Source organism: Lethenteron reissneri, chromosome 20 (genome assembly GCF_015708825.2).
Source record: "Lethenteron reissneri isolate LAM-NWPU_2019-01 chromosome 20, ASM1570882v1, whole genome shotgun sequence".
NCBI lineage: Eukaryota > Metazoa > Chordata > Hyperoartia > Petromyzontiformes > Petromyzontidae > Lethenteron > Lethenteron reissneri.
In genome coordinates, this window is record NC_083798.1 from 11488163 (window position 1) to 11500094 (window position 11932).

An 11932-nucleotide genomic window follows, 5' to 3' on the forward strand; every position below is an offset into this window, starting at 1 on the left:
GATGCACGCTCGGAATTGCACTGAGAGACGGGAAGGGCGGGGGGGGGTAACACGTGGGATTAGAGAGCAAACTCGAGACACCATCACACTGACGGCCAATGGGCTTGTGCAGGACATGTCGCTTAGAAAGGACTGTGTGGACTCGTGGTCGGGACTAGCAATGGAGTGGCAGCCAAAGGGACAAACATTCTCAAAAGGAGTTGGAGTGATACAATCGGACCGCGTGCAATGAGCGAGTTGGATTGTTACATCATGAGACCGCGAGGGATAACGAAGGCTCATGCAGCAGTGGATTGATCATTGGTGAAGGTGATGGAAGGACTGTGAGTAAGGGAGCATGTTGATCAGATCAAAATCTCGAGGTGCGTTTGGGTTTTTTTATTGTTTGTTCAAAAACACTTCTGCGCAAAACGATACTGGACACGGTTAAACCACGGTCACGTTCCTGACCAATGAAAGAGTGTTCCTCAACAATGTGGGCTGATAGGTTCGATGTCTGGATAACTCGGCGAGAGCCACAGGGAGAATTGCAAATCCTAAATGACAAAGTGGCAGTGAAGTAAACAAAATGAACAAATAAATATTTTTTTTATGTTTTTAATTTCACGCAACCCAACGTTGTCTTGATAATCGAAACCACCGGACACGTATCGTTAGCACGTTGCTCCTGTGCATCTGTATATATTTCGCAGTTTTAGCATTTTAAGAGTTAGGAAACGTTTAGTAAAACAAAGCAAATGGCTGTTGCCACCGGCTCTCATATCACAGGAAAACCTTTGGCATCTCTGCTCAAACGCCTCGTGACAAACAAAAATGTAGCTCAAAAAACAAATCGCAGGGGCAACAAAAACGTGTTCATCGGTGGCCAGGAGGGTCAAATCCTTTCACACAACTCGAGCCGGTGAAGTGCCGCCACTATTGAATTGGCGCGACCCCTTTTTTTCGCGTGACCGAGACGGCCGTGGACACCCGACGTTTGTTGCAGCACGTGCACAGCCCCCTTTGTCTCTCCACTGCTGGATGAGGGCCTCCCCACAATGCACGGGCCGTGAGGGGCATTTTGCCGTACATCACCAAGCTTGTTTTCTTTTTTAACCCACGTGACTTTACCGATAAAAGACAAAGAGTATGGATCCTTACAGTCACGAAAACTTCAAATCTAGAATCACCAAGCTTGTCCAGTGCGCGTTGGTGAAGGCAAGTCGAATATCATTGGGAGCAGAGAGGTTCCACGCAGCACTGGATTTCGCGGTGCTGCCCTCTGCTGCATGCATCGTAGCCCCCGTAGCCTATAACACCTGCCTTATTATGCACGTTTGGTCGCCCTTCCAAGCACTATCCAGGATTAACCGTGCTTAGCTTCCATTATCTGATTTGATTTGGTCATAGGCTGACATGGATAGAAATAAAACGAGTTTATTTCTTATTACATATGAACGTAATTATGATTGTGCAGGAGTTGTATAAAATAAATAAAATGATGATGAAAAAAACCCTTCTCTTTTGCCGATAAATGCCTCAATGAGTCTCAAGGCTCCTTGTCAGAAGGGTCCTGCATTCCTGTGTTTTGCCAATTCCATTGATTGGCGCTTGACATGTGGGATAATACTGTAATGCCTGGCGACATCCCATGCATACGACAAGATAGCCCTCGAATCTCCAACAAAGATCGATTCAGGAATGTACTTCTCTCTCCTTGCCCTCTCCTGACCGCCTCACGAACCCGTAATTCCCAAGGGTATACTCCCAAGCACTGACCAGGCTCGTCCCTGCTTAGCTACAGAGGCAGGCAATAATTTAAAGAATCATCGCTGATTTCAGTGCTTGGAAATGACTGACGAGACTGCTGAGATGGATGTTGGGAACATCTCTGAATGGAACGGAGGTGGCATCAAGATCTTAGAGCCTTGGCTGTGGTTACTGATATTCTCTGGACTAATGCGGGTAGAGAGGACTTATTTGATTCGGGCAGGCGTTGAGAAAGCGACGAAGACAATGCAATTACAAGGACCACGGAACACACCACTGCGGCACGGCTTCAATGAGTTGAGGGAGAGTCCGGGGTGAGATGGGAGGATGCGGTGGAACGAGATACGGGGAGAATGAATGTGACGAGAGAAGAGACACAGAGTATGGGCTCGTGGAGAAAGAAATCCAGACACTCAACCCCCTTCTCTCCGTGCACTAAGAGGGCTTCTGGCTTCTAAGAGCAGGAGTGTCGGTGTTAGTGTTCTGGCTTCTATATGGAGCAGGCTAGCTCTTTCGTGGGTTGGCGTTATGATGCTGATACTGACGTAGAGCTCGAAACAAATACCACCACTGCTGTCGTATGAGGTGCAAACCTTCAGTTCCATCATGGCAAATGTTTGCACAGAGAGACACACATCCACGTGTTGTGTTTTTTTTTACTCTCCGTTGCATAGCAATCTGTGTAAGTGTTAAAATAACAATCCCATTGTAAATGCTCATTTGCATATTCAATGCAGGAGTAATTAAAATGTAATTATATGGTGCCTAAATCGACGTTTCAATGTGCACATACACATAAGTGCGTTTTTTGTTTGATATACAGAACACACACAAATGGTCTGTAATAACAATACACGTAAATAATTTGGCCATTTTTAAATATCATTGGCTGTCAGAATACAATTAGTATAAATGAATAAAATGATAATGATGTGGCCATGACGATGATGGATCACACGGAGATAATTTGCAACAAAAAAATCATCCAAACATAATTTGAAAATATTAAAATATCAATATTTGTAAAAAAAAATAAAAAAAACCCTACACAGTGTGAAATACATATGGTACTGTCTAACACTTTAGAATTAATGCGGTGTCTGTATTCATGGGCTGTCATACCCTGCTCGGAGACAGCAACAAAACAGGTTGCGTCGTGTATGACGGATTGAAATCTGCGTTTGTGTTATTAACTTTGAAATCTGCACCGGTTCAAATCAACAATAGCCGTGTTATTTATGTTGTGCTGCCGTTAAACAGATGAATGTTCAATGCAAACTACATTAACGCAGTCGTGTATGTAACACGATTGCAAATGCACTGCTCTATAACCTTACCATGAACGCGTTTTAATTGCACTGTCAAAGTTTTATGTTGAGATTTGAGAATTAGATTACAGGGACGTTGAGCGGTGGTGCAGCGGTTGGCGCGCTGCGCTATGATACCCGGTGACCCCGAGGACGATTCCTGGCCACACCAACATCCGTATCTGAAGCGATATCTCAACGCCTTTCACCAAACCCGTGCCGACCAGCTCGGTGAAGTATGGTAAAAAAAAACCCGATGACTTTAATCTAGCAGGGGATTGACAAATGCGCTGAAAAATATCATTATTATTACTGCAGCATAATCAACATGGAAAATCTGAAACGATTGGGTATCAAGCACATTGCTAGCATCCATATCACGTGTGTGCGTGCACGTGTTTATATACTGTACAAGGATCTACCTCCTAATACACGGGTCCTATGTGAAATATTCCCCAGTGTATCTGCGACTCTGTGGACCTGAGCGAGGGCTTAATCGGCGATCCTCTGCGCAATGTTGTTAAGAGAGCTTGGAGTGGAGAAGGGGCAGGGTCTGTCTGCTAAGACCCACGTCTCTTGATGCAGGCAAGGAAGATATTCTTCATTGACATCCATCATTACTTAACCGGCAGGTGAAAATACAGCCCCATCGCCTCTTTGTATTTGTTGCAAGGGCGATCTGGGTTACACTAAAGTCATTTAGAATACAACAACAATTTCATTGTTCCAATTCAATGGAATCCAAATGCAAATGAAGACGGACTTGACGCGTCTCCTGTCGCCACGCGTCGCTCTTCCCGATAGGGACCTCGTCCTCCCCCCCCCCCCACTGCACAAGCTACCCTCCCCGCACCCCCAACGCGTGTTTGTCCGTGTGTCTGTACCGAGACGTTTTATTCCCGGTTTCACCCATTACCTATTCATTTGCCGACGAGCAAATCCTCATCAGCTCCTCCGGAAGCTAAGCAGGCGTTGTTGAGCCTGGATAGTGCTCGCAATGGGCGAACCAACGCGCGCGCAAACGTGTTGGTTGCTTCAGCGTTGACGGGGCAGTGCGGACAGATCCGTTGGTGCCGCTGTACGCATTCGCGTGCTTGCAGGTCTGTGCTCGCCGCGATCAGCAACGCGCGTGGTGAGGTCTGCTCAAATAACCCCCACGAGGAAGGCCATCGTCCCAGCACTGGGTCGACATCAAACGTGGGGTGTTTTCTCACGCAGTGTGCGTGCGGTTGAAGCGCTTCGTAGCAAATGAGAGGCGCTGTAAGTCGCACGTTCGTGTCTCGTGTTGATCAAGACGACGTTACATTTGGTTCGCGCAGAGAGAGAGCAAGCGTGAAGACAACGCACAGCCTTGGCACGCTGTTGGGGGCAAGCGCTGTTAGCGAGCACCTGTCAAGGCCGGAACGGTACACGAGGGGGTGGGTGGCCAAAACCACATCCGGCCGCCTTTGTCTCCCCATTGCCCGGTGTCACGCCACGCTCGGCGCTCATTTAAGGCTGAGTCGACCTATGAGATGCCGGCGGGCCGACCGGTTTAAATATTCTTGACTGGTGTGAGCTGTGAATGGGAATCGCGGGGTCGCCGGGTTCGTAGCGCACTGCGCTCACCACTAACCCACCGCTCCCCGCACCATGCACACGGCACATGTATTGATGAAGCACACGGACTCAACAAGATCAACATGGGTACGCGCGCGCACAGAACAAAGATCCCCCGTGTAGCCTTCACAGACTGTTGGGGCAAGTGCTGTTAGCGAGCACCTATGAAGTCCGACACGGCGAAACGAGACGGTGGGTGGGAAACACCACGCCCGGCCGCCTTTGTCTCCCCAAATTACGATGTTTACACACCACACCAAATAATCGTTTGAAGCTGAGTCGACCTACACGTACACACACGTGTACCCGCACACGCATTTACTGGTGTGCGCACGTGCACATGCAGGACAAGCACGTGTGCGCACACACACGTATACGCGCACACGTGCGCATAGATCCACGCACGCACACGTACCAAGACAACGTGTGCCCGGGTAGACGCGTAATTCATGACACACACACGCGTGTGGATGCACACACACACACACGCGTGTGTGTGTAGATCCACACACACGTGTGTGTGGATATACACACACGCTCGTGTGACCAGTCACGTGAACACACACACATGTACACATATGCACACGCGTGTACACACGCTCGAAAACACAGACACATGCACACGCGTGTACACATATGTGCGTACGTGCATACATACGTTCACGCATACGTACAAACGCGCATGCTTGAACACACGTGTGCTTGAACACACGTGTGCTTGCACACACGCTCACGCACAAGGGCAGCCGATATTGCCAAGCACGGCCTGATCCGTGCGCTGACCTTTAGGGACTGGAGAACTGGGGCTGCGTCTCTCGGGGGACACCCTCTGCTGCTGCTGATGATGATGCTGCTGCTGCTGATGTGGTTGATGGTCAGCAGACGGCACCGCCAGCCTGACGCTGCTGCTGCTGCTGCGCTCTTCTAAGTCCACGGCGCTGAACGGAGACAATTCGGACGCGCGGCCGTCGCTGCCACCGCCGGTGCTGCTCGTGTCGCCGCCGGTGCTCGTGCTGGTCGAGGTGGTGACGACAACAGCCGCGGCCGCCGGTCTCTTCCCGCAATTCTGCGCGGCCGGAGCGCACGGGGCCACGGGCTGGGCGCACGGGGCCACGGGCTGGGCGCACGGGGCCACGGGCTGGGCGCACGGGGCCACGGGCTGGGCGCACGGACTCGGTGCCGGGGTCGCGGCCGCGGGTGATGATGTTGCCGCGGCGTTGGCGGTGGCGGTCGTGGCGGTGGCTGCTTTCCCGACGGCAGGGAGCCCCTGTCCGGACGGGCTAGCCGAGCCGGCTCGCAGCTGGTAGGGCACGGTCGCTCGCAGGGGCTGGGGTCGCGTCGGAGTCGGCGACACCGCGGAGCGCCGCACTCGCTGCGAGACGTGCGACGATGCCATTGCGCGTTCCGTGCTGCGCGCGCGCTCACTCACTCACTCGCACTCCTCCTCCTCCTCGACCCGCGTGCAGTGATACTACATACGTGCGTACGTGCATGTGTGTGACCTACGCATGTATAATACATGCACGCGTATGATGTATGTATGATGCGATGTCAGGAGGCGTGGATGCACATGCTGGCTATTGTGTGAGCTGGCGTGGTGGTTGGTGGTGGTGGGTTGATATATCGGTGACGATGATGATGAGGATGATGGCGATACTGATGATGATGATGGTTATCCGGGAGTCAACAAAGACGCGCACGCGATGCTGCTGCCGTGCGCTCTACATGCTCGCTCCACCACAATGCAGGGGGAGGAGAGAGGGAGGAGGAGGGGATAGAGAAGCAGGGGAGGGATGGAGGCGGGCGGGCGGGCGGGCGGGCGGGCGGGCGGCTCTCGACGAAAGGAACTCCTCGCTCTCTCTCCCGTTCCCACTCCCTCCCGTCCACGCGACACGCTTCACTTGCTCTGTAAGGGATTGCAGGCGGAGCGCGGGGGGGGGGGTGTACGAGTGGTTTATGTGTGCGGTCGAGTGCGGGGCGGAGTTGCTTGGGGTGGGGTGGAGGGTTCGCCTTGCGCGATGGTGGTGAGTGTTTGTCTTGCGTGGTGAGTGCCCGGCGCGATGTGCAAACATCGCCGCGGGGGAGACAAAGGCGGTCGCGGGGAGCGGTGGTGAAGCGGTTAGCGCGCTACGAAGCCGGTGAGCCGGGTCCAAGATTCCCGCTCACGGCCAACACCGGTGACGATTTATCTGAACCGGTTCTCGGCCTCCCCTAGGTCGACTCAGCCTCAAATGAGTCCCTGGTGCGGTGTGTAAACATCGCCACGAGGAAGACAAAGGGGGCCGGGCGTGGTAATGGCCACCCATTATCCCTTCGTGTGCCGTCCCGGCCTGCATAGGTGCTCGCTAACAGCACTTTCCCCTACAGTCTGGTCCGGCTACACGGGGGATCTTTGTCTTTTATTTCGGTGGGGGTATCTGCGGTTGTGGACTTGTGGGGCGAGGGGGGTGTGTGGTGGTGGTGGTGTTCGCGATAGTCGGTGGGTATGTTGATTGTGAACGTGTGACGCTGAGTGTGTTGGTCACGTCACGCGGCCTCAATGTGCACCTAGGCTGGCACAAGCGCCGTGGTGACGTCGCAGTCACTTAGTGGAAATGTTGCTGCTGTTGTTGCTGCTGTTGTTGTTGCTGTTGTTGCTTGTTGTTGATGGTGAGAGGCTGTCGAAGAAGTGGCGGTGGCGCGTGTTTGATGGCGAGCGCTGTACGCGTGGAGAGAACTTCCTTCGCACCGTACGTGGCCAACCTCTGTGGATCGGCAGCGCTGTACACCGAAATCGTATCTCGAACTCAGCCTCGAGCGGCTACCATCCCAGCCAGTTCGGTATTTTTAAAACGTCGCCAACCGGGGGAGACAAATGCGGCCGGGCGTGGGTCCTCGCCACTTGCCCCAACAGTCTGTTGAGGTTGTTGTACTGCAGAGAGAGAGAGAGGGGATCTTTGTCTGGAGCAGGGGTGCACGAGCTACCCACATAGCACGTGGGTGGCGCCTTTGTGTGAGTCTCTGTGTGTGTGTGTCTGTGTGTGTGTCTGTGTGTGTCTGTGTGTGTGTCTGTGTGTGTGTCTGTGTGTGTGAGTCTGTGCGTGTGAGTCTCTGTGTGTGTCTGTGCGTGTGAGTCTCTGTGTGTGTGAGTCTCTGTGTGTGTGTGTCTGCGTGTGTCTGTGTGAGTCTCTGTGTGTGTGTCTGTGTGTGTGAGTCTGTGCGTGTGAGTCTCTGTGTGTGTCTGTGCGTGTGAGTCTCTGTGTGTGTGAGTCTCTGTGTGTGTGTCTGTGTGTTTGTCTGTGTGAGTCTCTGTGTGTGTGTCTGTGTGTGTGAGTCTGTGCGTGTGAGTCTGTGCGTGTGAGTCTCTGTGTGTGTCTGTGCGTGTGAGTCTCTGTGTGTGTCTGTGTGTGTGTGTCTGTGCGTGTGAGTCTCTGTGTGTGTCTGTGCGTGTGAGTCTCTGTGTGTGTCTGTGTGTGTGAGTCTCTGTGTGTGTGTCTGTGCGGGTGAGTCTCTGTGTGTGTCTGTGCGTGTGTGTCTCTGCGTGTCTCTGTGTGTGTCTGTGTGTGTCTGTGCGTGTGTCTGTGTGTGTGAGTCTCTGTGTGTGTGTCTGTGCGGGTGAGTCTCTGTGTGTGTCTGTGCGTGTGTCTGTGCGTGTGTCTGTGCGTGTGTGTCTCTGCGTGTCTCTGTGTGTGTCTGTGTGTGTTTGTGCGTGTGTGTCTGTGTGCGTGTGTCTGTGCGTATGAGTCTCTGTGTGTGTGTCTGTGCGTGTGAGTCTCTGTGTGTGTGTCTGTGCGTGTGAGTCTCTGTGAGTCTCTGTGTGTCTGTGCGTGTGAGTCTCTGTGTGTGTGTCTGTGCGTGTGAGTCTCTGTGTGTAGGGGAGCGGTGGTGTAGAGGTTAAGCGCGCTGCGCTACGAACCTGGCAACCCGGGTTCGATTCCTGCTCACGGCCAACACCCAGTGACGATTATCTGAACCGGTCCTGGGCCTCACCTAGGTCGACTCAGCCTCAAATGAGTACCCGATGCGGTGTGTAGTAAACATCGCCACTAGGGAGACAAAGGCAGCCGTGCGTGGTGCTGGCTACCCACGCCCTCATGTGCAGTGCCGGCCTTCATAAGCGCTACTCGCTAACAGCACTTGCCCCCGCAGTCTGTTAAGGGCATACGGGGGATCTTTGTCTTTGTAGTAGGAGGGGACGCGGCGGATCGCCTGCTGCTCTCAGCGCCTCGTGTGTCGCTCCATATGCGGCACAGCGCCCCGGCCCTTCCCCCCCCACCACACAACAACCCACCACTACCAACCAACCCCAGAGCACACGCCACCAACACAAGGCATTTGACGTGGCGTCCCATTCAACATTTCCAAGGGCAACGTTGCACGGCACGTCTCGTATCAACACCCGCGATCGTTTTCAGCCAGGTCCACCACCCAGGTCACCGTCTTGAATACTGAGACCATATCCCTCGCTGGGCTATCGATAGTACTCATACTACTCACAACAAACATACACTTGACTGTGACCCCCCCCCCCCCCACATCGCCTCCGCCGAATAGCCGCCAGCCATATAAACTGGAACTGTCCGGGGCTTCGCTCCGGATAACGTGACCATGCCCCCCCTTGCCGATGTGTGGGGGAACAAGGCGGGCGGGCGGGCATGCTGGTGGTGCTGCACAGGGGACGTCGCCTCATCCCTCGGCTCCTCTTCTCGCCATCCTCTCCTCCGAATGCTTCTTTAATGCCACGTGTGCGTGCGTCTTCGATTCCCGCACACGGCCGACGCCAATGACGATTTGTCTGGACCGGTCCTGCGTCTCCCCGAGGTCGACTCGGCCTCAAATGAGTAACCTGGTGCGGTGTGTAAAACATCGCCACTTTGGACGCAAAGGCGGCCGGGCGTGGTGCTGGCCACCCCACCCCCTCTTGTGCCGTACCGGCCTTCCATAGGTGCTCGCTAACAGCACTTGCCCCAACAATCTGTAAAGGCTACACGGGGGATCTTTGTCTTTGCACGTATCGGGCGCGCGCACCGCCGTCGCCGCCACCACCACCACGACCATCATCATCACCCCACGCACAGCCGAAGCACGCAAACTCGCACCTAAATAGTCAACATTCAACCCATAACCCGCTATATTGTAATGTATTGCTACAATATAGCGGGATATATTGTAACATAATATAATGTAACGCAGCACTGTATCACGAAAACAAAATGAGTAAGGCACGCTTGTGGAATATGCGCGCTTCTGCCGAAATGAGTTATTTTTGAGTGCTTAAAATATTCGAGTGTTCACAATGTCAGCAGCCATTGACGATGGGCTCGATTCGCGTGCACGAACTGGTGAAGATTGACCGCGTAGCGAGACAGTGAGAGACGGAGACAACGAGGATTAATGAGAGGGGGGGGGGGGGGAGCATCATCCAACAGCGGGTAGATCATAGCTGACGATGATGATCACCGTGGATACAGACAGCGTACGGACAGCCGAGCGCGGCGGCTGTTATTGCGCATAACATTAACATCGGCGTCATTTCAACGAGTCAACCTCCGCCAAACAGCTTGGTACCGTGGTACGAGGCAGCAGCAGCAGCGAGTGTGTGTGTGCATGTGCAGTCCCGAGGCACGAGATTCACACGCGCACGCCGTACGCACCACGCGCCGCGAAGTGTGGGTTAGAACAACCGGCAGCCACGATCAACACGGCCCGTGCGGAGGCTGTTTCATCCAGCAGTGGATTAAAACAACAAACTGTACATGAACTGTAGAGTGTAATTGTAAAGGCTATGTAGAATCTATCACGCATAACTGACCTATGTCTGCACAGGTAATTTATACTTTACTGGATGATGAGAAAGATTCTTTAAAATAAATGAAAGCCGTTATATATTTATTCAATAGAAAAGCCAGTGCTTTCATTTGCCGTTTTAATTTTACTGTAATATATTACACTTGTTTAGATAAGTCTCTATTAAAAAAAAACCCATTTGAAATGGGGATCTCCATCTGGTTATAAACAAAGGATACATTATTAAAACGTTCCGCTTGGCTGGCCTGCTTTAGCTGTAAGGCACATCATAGTCAAGGTCATCTCGCCAAAACGTCAACCCTGTTCTTCCATCTCGGATTTCACTGCGGTGCTACATGCAGGAGGTGCGTCGTTATTCGCGTTTGCACACTTCCACGTGTACACACTTCTACGTGTACACACTTCTACATGTACACACTTCTACGCGTACACACTCGCGTTCTTTCAATACACGTCCTGCATGCGGCATCGCCCAGCTTTTCTGGGCACTTTCCGAAAAGGGTTTTCAAGTAGGCCTACTCTGCGTAAGCGCTTTGAAGTGTTGCGTGACCCCCCCCCCCCCACATCTCGCTCGGCAATTGGCCGTGCGCTTTGAGAATACCTGGGGTTCAAAAAACATTTTCACACATTTTTTACGCAGATTGTGCTTTCTCGCGTCATGCCACGAGATGAGGGATCCATTCGCATTTCTCGCAGAGCGGTGCAACCCGTTGTTTGAGAGTGGTCCTGTGGAAACGGATATTGCAGAACGACTTCTGAGATGCCTTTAAGTGACCTCTGCTCCACGTAAGTGGTGGTGGTGGGGGGGGGTCAAACGTTATTTGTAAAGAAGCAGAACTGAGCTTGCTTGGGGAATGCATTTATTTAAACCACTCGATGCACGTAATAAGGAATAACCAAGCGCCGTTACATCCACGACTTTAATATATTGCATAAATACAAGCGCACACAGTTAACCCACCATCGTGATGTGCTGGCCCATTGCCTTTAAAATCAGTGGCTGTAACCATCATCATGAAAGCCACCTTGGTCAGCATTTGTAAAAACAAAAAAACGGGGCGTTTGTAAATTTCCATCAAGCGCGCCTATGAAGTCTGGCACGGCGGATGAAAAAGGTGATGGTGTATCCGTACCCCCGTCGCAGATGTTTACACGCACACACGAGCATTGCACCCTTAGATATACAGCATGTGTATATTAAACTACACACCAACACTATGTATGAATTACACAGGCTCAGGATTATCAACAGCGTTGCGCATATTATTACACTCCCAGCTTTCGTGACTGCAGGAATTCACATTCTTTGGGTCTTTCGGTAAAGTCACGTAGATAGGTTCAAAGAAAATAACAAAAAACTACGACGTTTCGATGACTGCTTGTGTTGCGATCGAAACGTCATAGTTTTATATTTTGTTATTTTCTTTGAATTTATCTACGTGACTTTACCGAAAAACCCAAAGAATAGCCATAATGTCATTTACCATGCC